At 34.3% G+C, this 16,909-nt stretch overlaps 1 long non-coding RNA gene across 1 annotated transcript in view; it reads left to right on the top strand.

Moving 5' to 3' along the window:
• Positions 1–1,633: 1,633 nt before the first annotated feature.
• The window catches only part of LOC144431179 (uncharacterized), a 48,312-nt gene continuing 33,036 nt past the window's right edge, over positions 1,634–16,909 (top strand). The window contains exons 1-2 of the long non-coding RNA XR_013479853.1: positions 1,634–1,755; positions 2,517–2,578. This is a non-coding gene — a long non-coding RNA (uncharacterized LOC144431179). The remainder of the gene's footprint in view (positions 1,756–2,516; positions 2,579–16,909) is intronic.

A 16,909-nucleotide genomic window follows, 5' to 3' on the forward strand; every position in this document is an offset into this window, starting at 1 on the left:
GAAGCTTTGTTTGCGGACCGGCACGTTATTGTATGAAAACAGTCTTGACTGCGAAAGTCAATGAGCTAAGATTTGTATGCAATTTAGAGAATGCATTGATATAACGCTAAACACGCCGTTATTCTTTCATTGGGTGGAAGGAAGGTTACATTTTTGATGACATTCACGTGCGCGTTTACTCGACAAATAAAAACAGACGAATATAATGGAAATGCTGGATTCTTTGTATTAAGCTCCCGTCACTGATGCAAAAATGTGAGATCTGACATAAACGGTTTCATTACATTTGAACCCGTGTACATTTGAACCCGTGTACATTTGAACCCACGTACATTTGAACCACGTACATCTGAACCCACGGCAATCGCACCTGTATACTATTGCACCTATGGAATTTTTTTTGTTTTACGGATATTTGAACCCATACTAACCCTAATCCATGGGTTTTAGCACCCGCATATAGATTGAACCCGCGGATATACACATGGGTTCAAATGTACATGGTTCAAATGTACGTGGGTTCAAATGTAGGGGAAAGTGGGGAAGGATGGGACACTTTTTTTCTTTTTCATATTTTGAGTCCTTTATTCTGCACATTCAGACGACTTTGCGAGATTAATGCAGAGAGGGGTAAATGTAGTTTTTATTCAGCGACTAAGAAATTCCCTTCCGACACACAACTTACCACCAAAATGCTTTTAAAAACGTTTGTCAAGTGTTCCACTGTACCCCACCAACGAAGTATGCCCTTAAAAATAAGCAATCAATCAGCATAATCGTCTAAAGAACAGGAAGACCTTAAATTTGAAGATTTGGGATTTTTAAAATCAATGTTCAACTGAAATATTTCAGATATTTCACCAAAAAATTCCCTTACAAATTAAATTATTTTCTAATCCGAATCTAAATCTGGAAATATTTTTGATTCTAGAATATATTTTATATTGGACCATGAGTCGAAAGATACCATAATGTTACATAAAAATATAACGCATCTCTAGGTCTCTAAGCACTTGTTGTATCAAACACTGTCGAATTGTGCCATGTAGGGCATGTCCCACTGAACCCCGGTCCATTGTTCCCCATAATCAACAAATATCTTCAGATCATCCCACGGCAAAATTCGGAAAGCACATCCACTCGACAACGTTATAAATATTTCACTGTGGACTATAGCTGAAATATATCAGACGGTGGTTTGGAACGGTGAAATTTTAGTTTCAACTCCCCAAAACCAATTTCACCTCAAAGCTTGCGTCGCTCTACCCGTCCGCTGTCCGTTTGCGGGGACGTTGTAACTCACCGAAGGGCGGATTGAAACATCAAACCGCGGACCGGATTCCGAATATAGTATTAGTGTGAGAGCTGATTTTTCACTGTGCCCTATGTCCCAACGTGCCCCACCTTTCCCTACGGTCACCGAGATAAACACCCCCGAAAATAATATGAACTAGGTATCACACGATCAGAAAATGTATAAAGCAAATCCCAACCGTCCTCTTCATTCTGCAAATTTAAGATCACGCGTTAGAAGTGTGATCGGCTTGTAACGGCAACATGGAGTAATTAAAGTAATCAGTTAAAATATTTGATTACAACAATCAGTTAGCTTTTTTCGTCAAATATTTGTGCGCGGGAAGCCACAAGCGACATCGCAGTCACAAATGTTTGTCGTAGGATGAGGTTTGATTTTGTGTAGGATGTATGGATAAACTGACTGTTGGGTTATGACAGCGAGTTCGAAACAATATTCAGGTGAGCTAAATGTTCTTTATACTTATTGTTTTCATTACTATTCTATTGCTTTCATTTTTCTATTGTATAAGTGGTAAATTAGAGGTTTTTGGGCTCATACGAATTAGAATTATTAACCTAATACAGAAGTCTAGATTGGTGGGTGATTCTCTTTTGTATCGAACTCACTAACATCGGGTTCCATCGTTTTCTCACAACTGGTCGAACTTAAAAGCTATATGGCAATATATACCCTTATCCTATTAAGAAATTTAAACGTAATATACTGATCTACGTCACTACGTAAGCTGCATTCAACATGGTAAGATTTACATGAATGTAATGCATAACTTTCAAAACTTTCGCAAATGTAGCGCAAAATCAATGGTTTATTAGAGATTCGCCGTAGCCTTTTCACTTTCATATTTTATTGTGTATAGGGTGCTCCCATAGTATTCGTACCAAGATGGTGCACAACCTGAACACAGTATGTGTACCTGGTTAGGGTTCAGGTTGTGCGCCATCTTGGTACGAATACTACCGATCGCTGTACCAACGTTCCACATAAGAGAATTCGTAATTATCCAGTTTAAGTTAGGAATGCAGATTGCACTGGAAATTCTTTAAATCATTCCTAACCCCAGATGGATAATTACTAATATTTCATTTTAAAACGTGGCGGGAGCTTTGTGCAAAAGATCAGATAGGGCCCCCACTGTTCATTTATTATGCAAGAGAATTCTGCGACAGTTTATTTAACAATATCTTAACTTTTTTTTCAGATGCAGAACAATTAAAGGTTGAAGATTCAAAGACACAAAGTAACGAACGAGGAATAATACTAGTAAATATCATTTAAACATTTTATTTGACTTTCGGCGCATATTTTATTCCTGCATACCACTGTTTTCGTTTAAAATGCTAAACAATTAGATGCGAGCGCACCGCGTCTCGGGTCTTGCGATCAAAGTCGGCATCGTTATGCCACTTATTTGATCGTGTTTTTTCCCTCGAAATTGTAAGGGTTCCGTTACATTTGAACCCACGTACATTTGAACACATGACAATTGCACCTGCATGCTATTGCACATGTGGAATTTTTTTTTGTTTTACGGATAGTTGAACCCATACCAACCCTAACCCATGGGATTTAGCACCCGCATATAGATTGAACCCGCGGATATACACATGGGTTCAAATGTACGTGGGTTCAAATGTACGGTCACCAATTGTAAGATTTATATTTTCACAAGTTTTAATAATAGTCCTTCGAATCAAAAGTCCAAAAGAGTAAGACCCACATTCACGTTTAAAATGCTAAATAGTTCGATGCGAGCCAACATTGTTACGCTGCTTATTTGATCCTGTGCATTCTATCGAAATTGTAAGATTTAGATTTAGTAAGTTGTGATTTTTGGTTCTTATCCCCTTGGTAAAAGTCCTGAGTTATCATACCATCCATGTTCATAACTATAAAAATAGAGACATAAAGATATGTGTCATATTTTCCCTATTGTTAGTGCGGGTCACGTCATGTTATGCCTAATCACGTGTATTGAGGAGAGCTTAATTAATATAAACTCTCCTATATAATCTCTACTGAATGTTCTCTTTCATACGGCACTCACCGTCAATATAAGATAGAGTAGCTTGAAAACTCTAGTATTCTTACTTTTTTAATTAGATATTAGAAACTTGGGTGTCGCTGCTCGATAGCCAGTTTGGTTCCCCGCGACGTCCCTTCCCCAGTAAAACTGTGTAAATTTATTTTGTTCCGTATTTTATGATTGTGATACATTTCACTGGTTGGAAAAAATAAACTTGACTTGACTTAATTTAATCGTGTATCTTACCCCTTTTGGTACTAGTAAACCAAGACATTCATATTCACATGTGTTTCGAACTGAAATGGCATTAAGTTTCCAATAACGATATTATATGAGTGAGTAGAATCAAGTGCATCAATATGCATCAGTATAACCGGGAATCGTACACCTTTTAGTACTGGTTGACAATGTGATTTGAGTCACGAACTAAAATTTCCAAGGTTACTATATACATGAGATCCCACCTATTGTAAATCTACTATATCCATCCCTATTGCTAGTAGCCTTAGTAATCATACCGTCCCATGTTCATAAGTGTCATGTCAAATTACATTTTCCTTAACTTATAAACTTAAAACTTAATAATGACATAGTTCGAACAACTATGTTTATTCAAATCAATATTATACAAAATTTACCTACATTTCATTATCTCGCATAAATTTCAGCTTTCCGAAACTCTTCTTGAAAGCGGAAAAGACAGTTTATCATTACATCAAAAGACACGCGGAGGTATTTGTCAGATTATGCATCACTGAGAAAGGTGGATGAATCGAGTCTAAAGAGCAAGTATGTTACTAAAATCTTTTGAATCTTTCTAATTTACATTCATCACAAACAAGTTAGAATACTATATTATAAAAATCGGGGAAGAGATAAATGATAAAGAGCTGAATCCGCAACCCAATTTCTTGATTGAAAAGCGGCATTATAAAATAATAAAACTAAAATCTAAAACGAAAGATATCACCATAGGTTTTGTTTTAGCAGTCTCGCAGCAGATTGAAAACGCTTTTTAGACATTGTAAAGCACAAAATTTGGTGTTATGTTAGGATTTCATCAAAATATATACCATAATAGTAGGTAAAATCGATTTTTTTTGCAATAATTTAAATTACAATAGTTCGTATTTTGTCCATATCTTGGGATATTTCAAACGGTGAAACTTTAAAAAGAATCAAAGTGACAGGCCTGCGGCGGGGCGGAATCGGTGTTGTTACACGTGGTTTCATTGTTCTCCATTTCATGTCCGCAGATTGGCGCGGTAATTTTGAGTTGTAATGATTTTATATTGTCGTAAGTCGTCGCAACTGCAGGTTTCGTTGAACACGATTAAGCCAATAAATACCGCATTTTAAATATTGTCGCATCCAGGGGCGCAGTTAGGATTTTCTAACGGGGGTTAAGATGAAATTAAAAGAGTGCGCCAAAAGTGCAATTCACGACGACGTAATGCGTTTATTAAACTAAAATGTCTAGTCGTTCACAGCGAAATTCCACAGTTACGTTGTAGCCCGTCTCTCTTTGCCTGACGGTGTGTATTTTACAAGTCGTATTTCAATCATCGACTATTAATCCGTAGTCATCGGGAACCCGCATTTAGAAATAAAACATCAAAAATTCGGGAAAATTAATTTCAGAGAGAACTAAAACAGATTTCAGTAGTGTCATAATGGTTTATATGTACAAAAATACGCTCGCATGTGGCGCCGACCGAATGCATGAGGTGTGAAACTATTACTTGGAATTTATTGTTAGGAAGTTAAACTTTTATTTTCATTAAATTATTATTTACTTGCGCCGTAATCAGTGGCGGGCAAAATCGTATTTTTGAATCAAGTTAATCGAATATTTTTAACGAACACCGAATAATCAGCATTTTAAACGACATTAATTGGGATGTTGGCCGCCGACAATATTTTTTTTTTTTTCGAATTTTACTAGAAGACTGAAAACTCGTAACAGTGCGGCGTTTTTTATTTCATAATTTTGTCGTAATCGAAGGCCTCAGTTAAATATTCGTCACCGCGATCGTTTTGGCGGCCGACATTCTAATTAATGTTGTTAGACTATATCAAAGCACTTTTTTATTCACTAGTAGATATTGATTATCACGGTGGATATCGTAGTTTTTATATTTCGGACATGATTGTGAGTTCACATCGACAAAGAGGGGCAACAAGTGCATTCGCAACACAAATAAATTTTATTATGATTTCTATCTTCTGTGTGTAGGATTTTTATCACAGTTTGTAAATTACGGTTCCAATTTTAAGCGAACAATATCATTTTTATTAACCTCGGGGTGCGATATTTGTGAAGCGGATAGTTGGACATTTCTATGCGTTTAATTTTAGATCGTGTCGGTGTTACTTTCGTATTAAATAATAATTAAAGAACTTCGCAAATTGGTAATCACTACAATACTTGGTGTTGAATGTTCACGTAACTCAGCTTTGTTAAAACACTTTTTTTTATTGATACTAACTACATGAATAAATCGGCAATACTGACATTTCTACGTGGTCAAAATAATATTGTTTATGCATTTTTAATATAAGTTTACCTTTGCTTTACTTCTGTTAATAAGCATTCATTTTTTGTGATTTGTAACTCCAAAACTTATTATTGAAACTATATATTTATTTTCAGTTTTTTAAATCACTGCTTGAAAGAGTCATTGCATCAAACGGACATTGTTATTAGTCTGGTGCCTCACGGAGAGAGATGAAAGCTTATATAGTGTAAAGAGTAAAGAGCAAGTATGAAATCTTATAAATCTTTCAATTCATATTTTGTCAGGTATAAACTGATATATCATGTTAAATCCCGCTAGTCAGGAAGAACTGCAAATATTTGAATTATCCTCACAAGATGTCCATAATATTCCGCCAAATTTTATTTATATAATTTCATAAAGTCATATAATGCAATGGTTTCCACCCGCTAGTTCACGGAAGATGTGCAGTTTTTAGCTGGTATGCAATAGATGTTTCTGCTTTGTTAATTTCGTATGCACAATTCCCGAAAAGACGCGGGTTATGTTTCCTTTTGGGGGTTCTCCCATCGTTTGACAAGTATCGAAGTATGCGGCAGTCCGCCAGCAATGGGATTATAATACTGGTAATGGGGCAATTGCGGCTGCATTATTACAATTGGTCGGGCCTCATTTTATAGTATTTATTGTATTCGTACTTTATGGGTTTATTTCGTTGCCATAGCGTTTTGTTAGTTTTTCAATAGTCTAGAAGAGTAGTTTTTAACCATGGTTCAATCGACTTTTTGTTTTTTGTAGGGGTACCAGGGGTTCGAAGAAGTTCCTTTAATTGAAACAGTTTTCTATTATGGGAATTTCTATCACATCGTCTACTAATTATGCAAATTTAACTACAGTTCATCTCAGATATTTAAACTTACACGTTCAACAACTTATAAATTAGCGTTGCTGTTTGTATAGCGTTGCGCAGTTGTAAGTTTGTAAGTTTTAGTGAACCCGTCATCTTCACGGATGTCGCGCGCTTTGGTGTTTGTGCTTATATGATAGTGCCTTTTGATGCTTTCTGCTTATGACTTTGAAACATCTTCGGTTGCTATGGCAAACCAAGGGTTTTCAACCTGAATCTTTTCATTTTCTATAACCTTGCACAAAATTATGTTTCCCTTTTATAAAGTCTTAATTGGGCTCCTAATTTCAACCATCTGGTACAATGGGGTTTGGCGGGAGCTTTCAGGATAGCGCAGGGGTTCGACAGGCTCGGAATGGTTAGGGTTTAGAATTTGGAAAATTTACGGTGTATTATTTTATTTGATGTTGCCATATCACTAGAGCAGACAGGTACGAATAGATTTGTTTAAATATAAATCCAATTCATATCTAATTTATCCAATTACATTTGCGGTCATTCATAAACCCAAAACTTAGTTCATATAGTTCACATAATGTCATAGTTCGAAAAATTATTGGTACATTAAAATTTTAACCCCCAAGCCGAAATTAGATCGAAATAATTAAATTTTTTCTGAAATCAATCATTTTTTTGTAAAATTTACCATCTTCGAATACCACATTGTGCCACCGCAAGTTTTTGTTGAATTAACTTTTTGGACACGTCAGTGTACATAACGATCGTTTCACTATTACGTTGTTGTTCTTGTTAGTATTCTTCTCTTTCGTCATGATGAAATCGCTTACCTTTTCGAATACTGGACCAATTGCTTTGAAATTTTCAGTGGTTAAAGATTGATTTTTTTGCCAGAAGGCTATTACTTTTACTTATTTCAAAAATTTCTGTGGACTTCAAGATATTCGCGTTTTTTGTGGGTCAGAATAAAAAATAGCGACACCTTGTGACGTGTGCATATATTTGAGCACAGCTCTCTCGTTACTTATCGATTTTTATCGGTAAGTATGTTGATAGGTATTCGTCTGTTTGTCTGTTAGATGCACTTGATATCTCATGAAAGCGCAATTGAATCTGCTCCAGATTTTGCATGTGCATTCACCATATGGCGTACCAGAAGCCTATTGATTTTGGATGAATTATGTCGTATAATTAGCGAGGTATTAATTAATTAGTGATGGGACACAAGGTGTCACTATGGCGTAAGAGCGCTGTTTTGGGGATCCCCTAACTTTCGATCGATAAGTCTTTGGTCTCTGACCGATATTCTCGTTTATATTAGTCCTCGATGTAATGGAATATTCAAATATTTACCCGCTAGATCGGAAAAGTTCGGAATGACTGTTTCTTTGGAAAATGAGACATTTGATTTGAAATTAATGCTTCCATTGAATTAAATTTAAATCCGTCGTTAACTTAAAGCTTTAAAATAACAAATTAGTTGTTGTCCAGCTTGGTTTAGGTTTCGGGTTAGGAGAAATTAAAAAATTTGAATCTGCATTCGGGGGTGTTCTTTGAAATAAATGCTTTCGTTGAATTGAATTGAATGCCCGACCCAGATTTGTGTTTGGTAAATTTTTATTTAAATCCAAAAATTCTGATAAATAATAATTCATTTCTAAGTCATTGTCGCGTGAATGTCTTAGCCCCAAAAAAATACATTTGCGAATGCTAAATGATGTGAATTGTTTTTTACTTTGAGAAAAACAGTAAAGATGCAAAGTAAGAATGTTAAGCTAAATATTGGGGAAATGAAGAAAACGTATTAACAAAAAAGCGGTGGACGTTTCCACGAATTTAAGAAAAAAATGAAATGGTCACTTCTAATTCTCCGATGAAGCGTAATAAATTGGTAGATTTGAAAGCACGCAACATGAGGACTTTTTATTAAATTTTCAGAATTTTCTGATTTTGTCGCAACGACACTGATCAGTTTGTTCTTAATTAGGGATTGCGAATACTTTAGAATAGTTCTGTTTTATTAGCTGAATTGTTATTTATCCGACGTTGACACTGAATATTCATAGTTTCTAATATGTGTGTTGAAATGGTTTATTTTTGAACGAAAAGTTAAAATGTTTTAAGAAAAATCTTAGTTACACTGCACGCATGCCAGGTCATATTTATTAATCCCTCGCTCAATCGTATGTTTTTCCGGAGTTCCTAACATTTCAAATTTTTCATTTTGTCAAGGCTAGTTTTTTATTTCACATTTTGGTTTGACTCTGTACAACACATTTCATATAGTTTATGATTGTTATCAAATTCCAAATTCCTGTGTTTGATTATTGCTCGATCTGTTTATCCTCGGTTTGTGCGCTCGATATACCAACGGTTGTTGTTCAGACTCCTTTTCAGAAGGTGCAGTCTGGCTGTCGGGTATTCAATGTAGTAAAAAAAAAGATTTCTTGTGATTAGTTGCTAAATCTGTTGTAGGCTGCACTGTTGTATATTTGACGCTTACACTGGATATTCATATTTTCCAGCGCATAGAAAACAGTCCCAAACAGGCTGGCAAGGCAGAAAATATCCAATTTACATTGCACACATGCCGAGTCATATTATTTAAGCCTTCGTTTGTTCTTCTATTTTAGCTGAACCTCTGCTAATAAGTGGACATTTATAAACTCTACTTTAACTTGCTTAATTTAACTCTACTTACTACTTTAACTTGCTTCTAATTTTAATGTTGGAGAGTATTAGAATATTTTAGGTTAAAACACGTCCAACTAACTGTGGATGTAATTGTGACAAAATCATATCAGTTTGAGCTTCTAAAAAAATAAAAATGCGGATTCTACTGGCTTTCATGTAGGTACATCCTAAAACTCCTATTTGTAGTGCGATTGTTTTAAAATCATATTCAAAAATATGTTAACGTGACTATAAATCTAAGTCATATAGGAAAACGAATCTCCCAAATCAAATAAACCCTTTTTGGGTTTTGTACAAAATATAGAACGCCGTTAACAATATAAAGAGGAATTTATGGGATACCTGTAAAGAGGAAAAATGTCTGTCCATTACATACTTCTACGAACATTTGTTTCTGTAGTTCTTTGCGTTGTGTTGTGTTGTTCTGGTATCTTGATGCCACGAAAATATAATGTCATTGTAACTTACGGGGTATCTTCTGATAGTCGCATTTTATACTCAGCTTGGTTCTAATTTTGATGCTTGATTCAAATTAGAATAATTTTAAGTCAAATCAGAGGACATCGAAACTAACCCAATATGATATGTTCATTTTGCAATAATTTTGTCCGTCTTGAATAGTGATTTTTTACCAAATGTTCATATTATTGTATTATTTACTAGATTTTTATTTATCATTAATTACGGTATATTGACTTATCATTTATTTTAATTTCGGTTTGGAATGCTTGAAATGAGTGTTTTAACTTCTGCTTAAAACAAACATCCATGTCGTTATACATGCAGCCAGTGCTGGTCAAAACTAAAATAAAATGCTTTCTGTAAAAGGTATTGGGTATCGATAATATCGGCAATTTTTTGGAATCGGTATTCGTATCGATATCGGCTAAATGTATACTGATATTTTCAAGATAATTAAACTTTTAATCTATTTCTGAATGTTTTACAAAGTAGGTTGAAATACTGATATTAGATTATTTTTGCTTGGAGTGATCGTGTTCGCGGTATTAGCCTCGTTAGGTAGGAGCAATGCTGTTTCCCAACCGCGCGAATAGAAACGGGAATATGATTATGACCTGATTTAAGCCATTTATCAGCCCAACTAGCTCTACTAATTTGGCTATTATTGCAACCTATTTTTTATATTGACAATTTTAACATTACATGGAAATTATGAAGAAATATATCGAATGTGAATTTTTCGATGTGCAAAATACAAAATACGACGTTATAATGGCATAACATTCTGCGCACGCAACTCGATTTATCAGTTGGATAGAATGAGTGAACATTTGTTTATTTTACCACCTAGGCCTACAGTAGCCAAACCCGATGAGTTTTCTAACCGAACACCGATAAAATTAACATCAGTGTGCAATATATTTAAATAAAAAAACGTATCAGGATCCAAAACATTAATTTCTTTTTATCTGAAATATGTCTTTTTCAAATCTGAAAAATTGTGTGGCATGAATAAATCTTGCAAACTGTTACTTTAACTTGTTTCGACTGCACACCTGGGATATAATTACATAGCATGTAAATGTAGGCAATTTCTGCTTTAAAATATTAATATCGTCATTTTATCGTTGTTGTCGAATTGGTATCGGCGACAAAAGGTATCGGTACATCTCTTAGTTGGAATCTCTAGTATAATGTAATGGACGTCAATGTAATGTTTAAAGTAGATATATACTCTTTTTCTGCAAACTTAAAAAACTCGTATGACATCAAATATCATATCAAATCCCTCGAAATTGTAAGATTCATATTTTCACATATATATATTTATATTTATATTTTCGATGCGAGCCAACATTGTTACGCTGCTTATTTGATCCTGTGCATTCTATCGAAATTGTAAGATTGAGATTTTGTAAATTTTTCAATAATTGTGTTTTGGAGCAGAAGTCCGAAAAAGTACTATAAATATATAGTACCTTGTATCAAATTGGTGTACTCTTTGCGACCCCCAAAATCCGTTGCTCGCTTCTCTGCTGGATATAGCGATCCCCAGTTTGCGATACCTACCGTGAACAATGTGATAATTCTACAAGTTACTGATCAGGGGCAATTCGTCATATACTCCATGAAACAGTTATAAAACTTCATTGAGTATTTTACTGTTATTGTAATATTTGCAACTTGTTCAGTTTGAAAACTACACCTGATATGTTATAAAATATTCGGCTGAATTTATGAAATTGAATGATTACATATATATACCAGTAACGTAGAGTCTATGAAAAAGCAATTTCTATGGTAATCTATAATTTTTGAAATTTAATGGCAATCGCTGAATAAATTTTATTCGTCTAAATATTTTTAGTTTTGTGTATTTTAGAAAAAAAATTGGAGAAAAGTTTGGCTTTCATGAAATCAAATGTCGAAATTTATCCGTTACGTATTTTATTGAAACTAACGTATATTTTTTGCTTTGCAGAGTCTCTGTCAAATAGCATTTGTGTGAATTAACTACCTGAAAATGACATAGTTGGCGCAACGAAATTTAGTTTAATTCAAATTTTGAATTGGCTCACACAAAATCATAACATATATATATTGATTTTCAGCTTTTTAAAACACTGCTTGAAAGTTGACAGGACAATTTATCATTGTACCAGAAGAAGTTCGTCAAGTGCCAGCTTTTCATCACTGAGTGAGATGGAGGCCTATCAAGTCTGAAGATCAAGTATGTAATCAAATCATTTGAAATCTTTTCAATTTAGATATCTATAAATAAATGATATAAAGACAAATTATTACTTTCAATATATTGAGTATAAGCTCAGATTTGGTTTGTCTGTCAAATGAAATTTTCTAAAAATTACAGTTTCAAAATGTGTCCCAACTAAAATTTCCAAAAACGATACTGTATAAATTATATTCAATCAAGTGTAAATTTTTTGGTTCTCATCCCCTTGGTAAAAGTCCTGAGTTATCATACTATCCATGTTCATAACTATAAAAATAGAGACATAAAGATATGTGTCATATTTTCCCTATTGTTAGTGCGGGTCACGTCATGTTATGTCAATCACGTGTATTAAGGAGAGCTTAATTAATATAAACTCTCCTATATAATCTCTACTGAATGGTCTCTTTAATACGGCACTCACCGTCAGTATAAGATAGAGCAGCTTAAAAACTCTAGAATTCTTACTTTTTTAATTAGATGTTAGGAACTTGGGTGTCGCTGCTCGATAAACAGTTTGCTTCCCCGCGACGTCCCTTCCCCAGTAGAACTGTGTAAATTTTTTTTGTTCCGTATTTTATGATTGTGATACATTTTACTGGTTGGAAAGAATAAACTTGACTTGACTTAATTTAATCGTGTATCTTACCCCTTTTGGTACTAGTTAACCATGACATTCGTATTCACATGTGTTTCGAACTGAAATGGCATTAAGTTTCCAATAACGATATTAGGTATATGAGTTAGTAGAATCAAGTGCATCAATATGCATCAATATAACCGGGAATCGTGCACCTTTTAGTACTGGTTGACAATGTGATTTGTGTCCCAAACTAAAATTTCCAAGGTTACTATATACATGAGATCCCACCTATTGTAAATCTACTATAGTCAGCCTATATCCATCATTATTGCTAGTAGCCTTAGTAATCATACCGTCCCATGTTCATAAGTGTTCGAATCTGGAAATATATTCCTTATTTCTCTATAGTTTGTTTCCTAGTTATGATGTATCATGTTCTTATATAAATATATATATATATATAATGTCCACAATGTCTGTGGCTGAAGTTATTTATAGACGTATATTTTCAGGAAGTCGCTGGGAAGGAAAGACTATAGAACACTTGAAGGTAAACTAGTTAAGATTTAGATAATGAGATACAACATAGCATACTGACAGATCATTCCGAATAAGTAATATTTATAATGTTAAAAATCTGCAAATAATGTAAGAATGAACGTAATTGAATATCAGTACAAGTTGTCGTCTTTGTATCTTTAGAATAAGCACAGCTTATCACAATGGCGTGGGCAATTTTTTGAGGGGCGTAAAGGTAATTAGAAACAGAAACATTTGTTAAATTTTATCTTTTCCGCCTTATTTTCGATATTTTCATTTCTTAAATATGTAGCCGTATTTTCAACGTGCTTTCCAATAAATATAAATATAGTTTATATGATGTGTTGCAATATTATACCCCTACAGATCATTCCAAAGTAATGTTTGTAAATTAGGAGGAAATCTGTGAATAATTAGTGAATGAAATGAAAATTAATATTTTTATTTTATGTATTCAAAGTATAAGGTTCCATTACATTTGAACCCACGTACATTTGAACCCATGGCAATTGCACCAGTATGCTATTGCACCTATGGATTTTTTTTGTTTTACGGATAGTTGAACCCACACTAACCCTAACCCATGGATTTTAGCACCCGCATATAGATTGAACCCGTGGATATACACATGAGTTCAAATGTACGTGGGTTCAAATGTACGGTCACCAAAGTATAAGCATAGCTTCTCCGTGCTCCTGTCAAATTACATTTTCCGTAACTTATAAACTTAAAACTTAATAATGACATAGTACGAACAACTATGTTTAATCAAATCAATATTATACAAAATTTACCTACATTTCATTATCTCGCATAAATTTCAGCTTTCCGAAACTCTTCTTGAAAGCGGAAAAGACAGTTTATCATTACATCAAAAGACACGCGGAGGTATTTGTCAGATTATGCATTACTGAGAGAGGTGGATGAATCGAGTCTAAAGAGCAAGTATGTTATTAAAATCTTTTGAATCTTTCTAATTTACATTCATCACAAACAAGTTAGAATACTATATTATAAAAATCGGTGAAGAGATAAATGATAAAGAGGTGAATCCGCAACCCAATTTCTTGATTGAAAAGCGGCATTATAAAATAATAAAACTAAAATCTAAAACGAAAGATATCACCATAGGTTTTGTTTTAGCAGTCTCGCAGCAGATTGAAAACGCTTTTTAGACATTGTGAAGCACAAAATTTGGTGTTATGTTAGGATTTCTTCAAAATATATACCATAATAGTAGGTAAAATCGATTTTTTTTGCAATAATTTAAATTACAATCGTTCGTATTTTGTCCATATCTTGGGATATTTTAAACGGTGAAACTTTAAAAAGAATCAGAGTGACAGGCCTTCGGTGGGGCGGAATCGTTGTTGTTACACGTGGTTTCATTGTTCTCCATTTCATGTCCGCGGATTGACGCGGTAATTTTGAGTTGTAATGATTTTATATTGTCGTAAGTCGTCGCAACTGCAGGTTTCGTTGAACACGATTAAGCCAATAAATAAATACCGCATTTTAAATATGGTCGCATCCAGATGCGCAGTTAGGATTTTCTAACGGGAGTTAAGATGAATTTAAAGAGTGCGCCAAAAGTGCAATTCACGACGACGTAATGCGTTTAATAAACTAAAATGTATGGTCATTCACAGCGAAATTCCACAGTTACGTTGTAGCCCGTCTCTCTTTGCCTGACGGTGTGTATTTTACAAGTCGTATTTCAATCATCGACTATTAATCCGTAGTCATCGGGTACCCGCATTTAGAAATAAAACATCAAAAATTCGGGAAAATTAATTTAAGAGAGAACTAAAACAGATTTCAGTAGTGTCATAATGGTTTACATGAACAAAAATACGCTCGCATGTAGCGCCGACCGAATGCATGAGGTGTGAAACTATTACTTGGAATTTATTGTTATGAAGTTAAACTTTTATTTTCATTCAATTATTATTTACTTGCGCCGTAATCAGTGGCGGGCAAAATCGTATTTTTGAATCGAGTTAATCGAATATTTTTAACGAACACCGAATAATCAGCATTTTAAACGACATTAATTGGGATGTTGGCCGCCGACAATATTTTTTTTTTCGAATTTTACTAGAAGACTGAAAACTCGTAACAGTGCAGCGTTTTTTATTTCATAATTTTGTCGTAATCGAAGGCCTCAGTTCAATATTCGTCACCGCGATCGTTTTGGCGGCCGACATTCTAATTAATGTTGTTAGACTATATCAAAGCACTTTTTTATTCACTAGTAGATATTAATAATCACGGTGGATATCGTAGTTTTTATATTTCGGACATGATTGTGAGTTCACATCGACAAAGAGGGGCAACAAGTGCATTCGCAACACAAATAAATTTTATTATGATTTCTATCTTCTGTGTAGGATTTCTATCACAGTTTGTAAATTACGGTTCCAATTTTAAGCGAACAATATCATTTTTATTAACCTCGTGGTGCGATATTTGTGAAGCGGATAGTTGACATTTCTATGCGTTTAATTTTAGATCGTGTCGATGTTACTTTCGTATTAAATATTAATTAAAGAACTTCGCAAATTGGTAATCACTACAATACTTGGTGTTGAATGTTCACGTAACTCAGCTTTGTTAAAACACTTTTTTTTATTGATACTAACTACATGAATAAATCGGCAATGCTGGCATTTCTACGTGGTCAAAATAATATTGTTTATGCATTTTCAATATAAGTTTACCTTTGCTTTACCTCTGTTAATAAGCATTCATTTTTTTGTGATTTGTAACTCAAACTTATTAATGAAACTATATATTTATTTTCAGTTTTCTAAATCACTGCTTGAAAGAGTCATTGCATCAAACGGACATTGTTATTAGTCTGGTGCCTCACGGAGTGAGATGAAAGCTTATATAGTGTAAAGAGTAAAGAGCAAGTATGAAATCTTATAAATCTTTCAATTCATATTTTGTCAGGTATAAACTGATATATCATGTTAAATCCCGCTAGTCAGGAAGAACTGCAAATATTTGAATTGTCCTCACGAGATGTCCATAATATTCCGCCCAATTTTATTTATATAATTTCATAAAGTCATATAATGCAATGGTTTCCACCCGCTAGTTCACGGAAGATGTGCAGTTTTTAGCTGGTATGCAATAGATGTTTCTGCTTTGTTAATGTCGTATGCACAATTCACGAACAGACGCGGGTTATTACTTATCGATCTTAAGATGAATTTGGATGAACTATGTCGTATAATTAGCGAGTTATTAATTAATTAGTGATGAAGAGATCTGGATTTTCACAAATCGAGAGATTTTCGAGACGCGCTGCATGTGTGTGTGCGTATCAGATGCGCAAGTTTTCACGCTAGTGAGTCAGAGCGAAGGATACACATCGCTAGATCGTATCTCGTGATTAATCTATGAGCCTTGTCCATATCTCTCTTGTAACTTTGACGTCGTCGCGATGCGCAAGTTTCCTTCGAGAAATTTTCCACACTATTGAGTCAGAGCGAAGGATACACGCCGCGAGATCGTATCTCGTTACTTATAATTACTCCTTAAAGTTTAAGCAATGTCCATATCCCTAAATCAGGTTCGGGGTTGCAGAATTCCTCACCAAAATATCGCTAGGCTGTGTTTGAATAGCCGTCGCAACCTGGGTTAGCGCCGTTGTATTTGACACAAACTATAGGATTGGTAAATACA

This window comes from Styela clava, chromosome 13, assembly GCF_964204865.1.
Source record: "Styela clava chromosome 13, kaStyClav1.hap1.2, whole genome shotgun sequence".
Taxonomy (NCBI): domain Eukaryota; kingdom Metazoa; phylum Chordata; class Ascidiacea; order Stolidobranchia; family Styelidae; genus Styela; species Styela clava.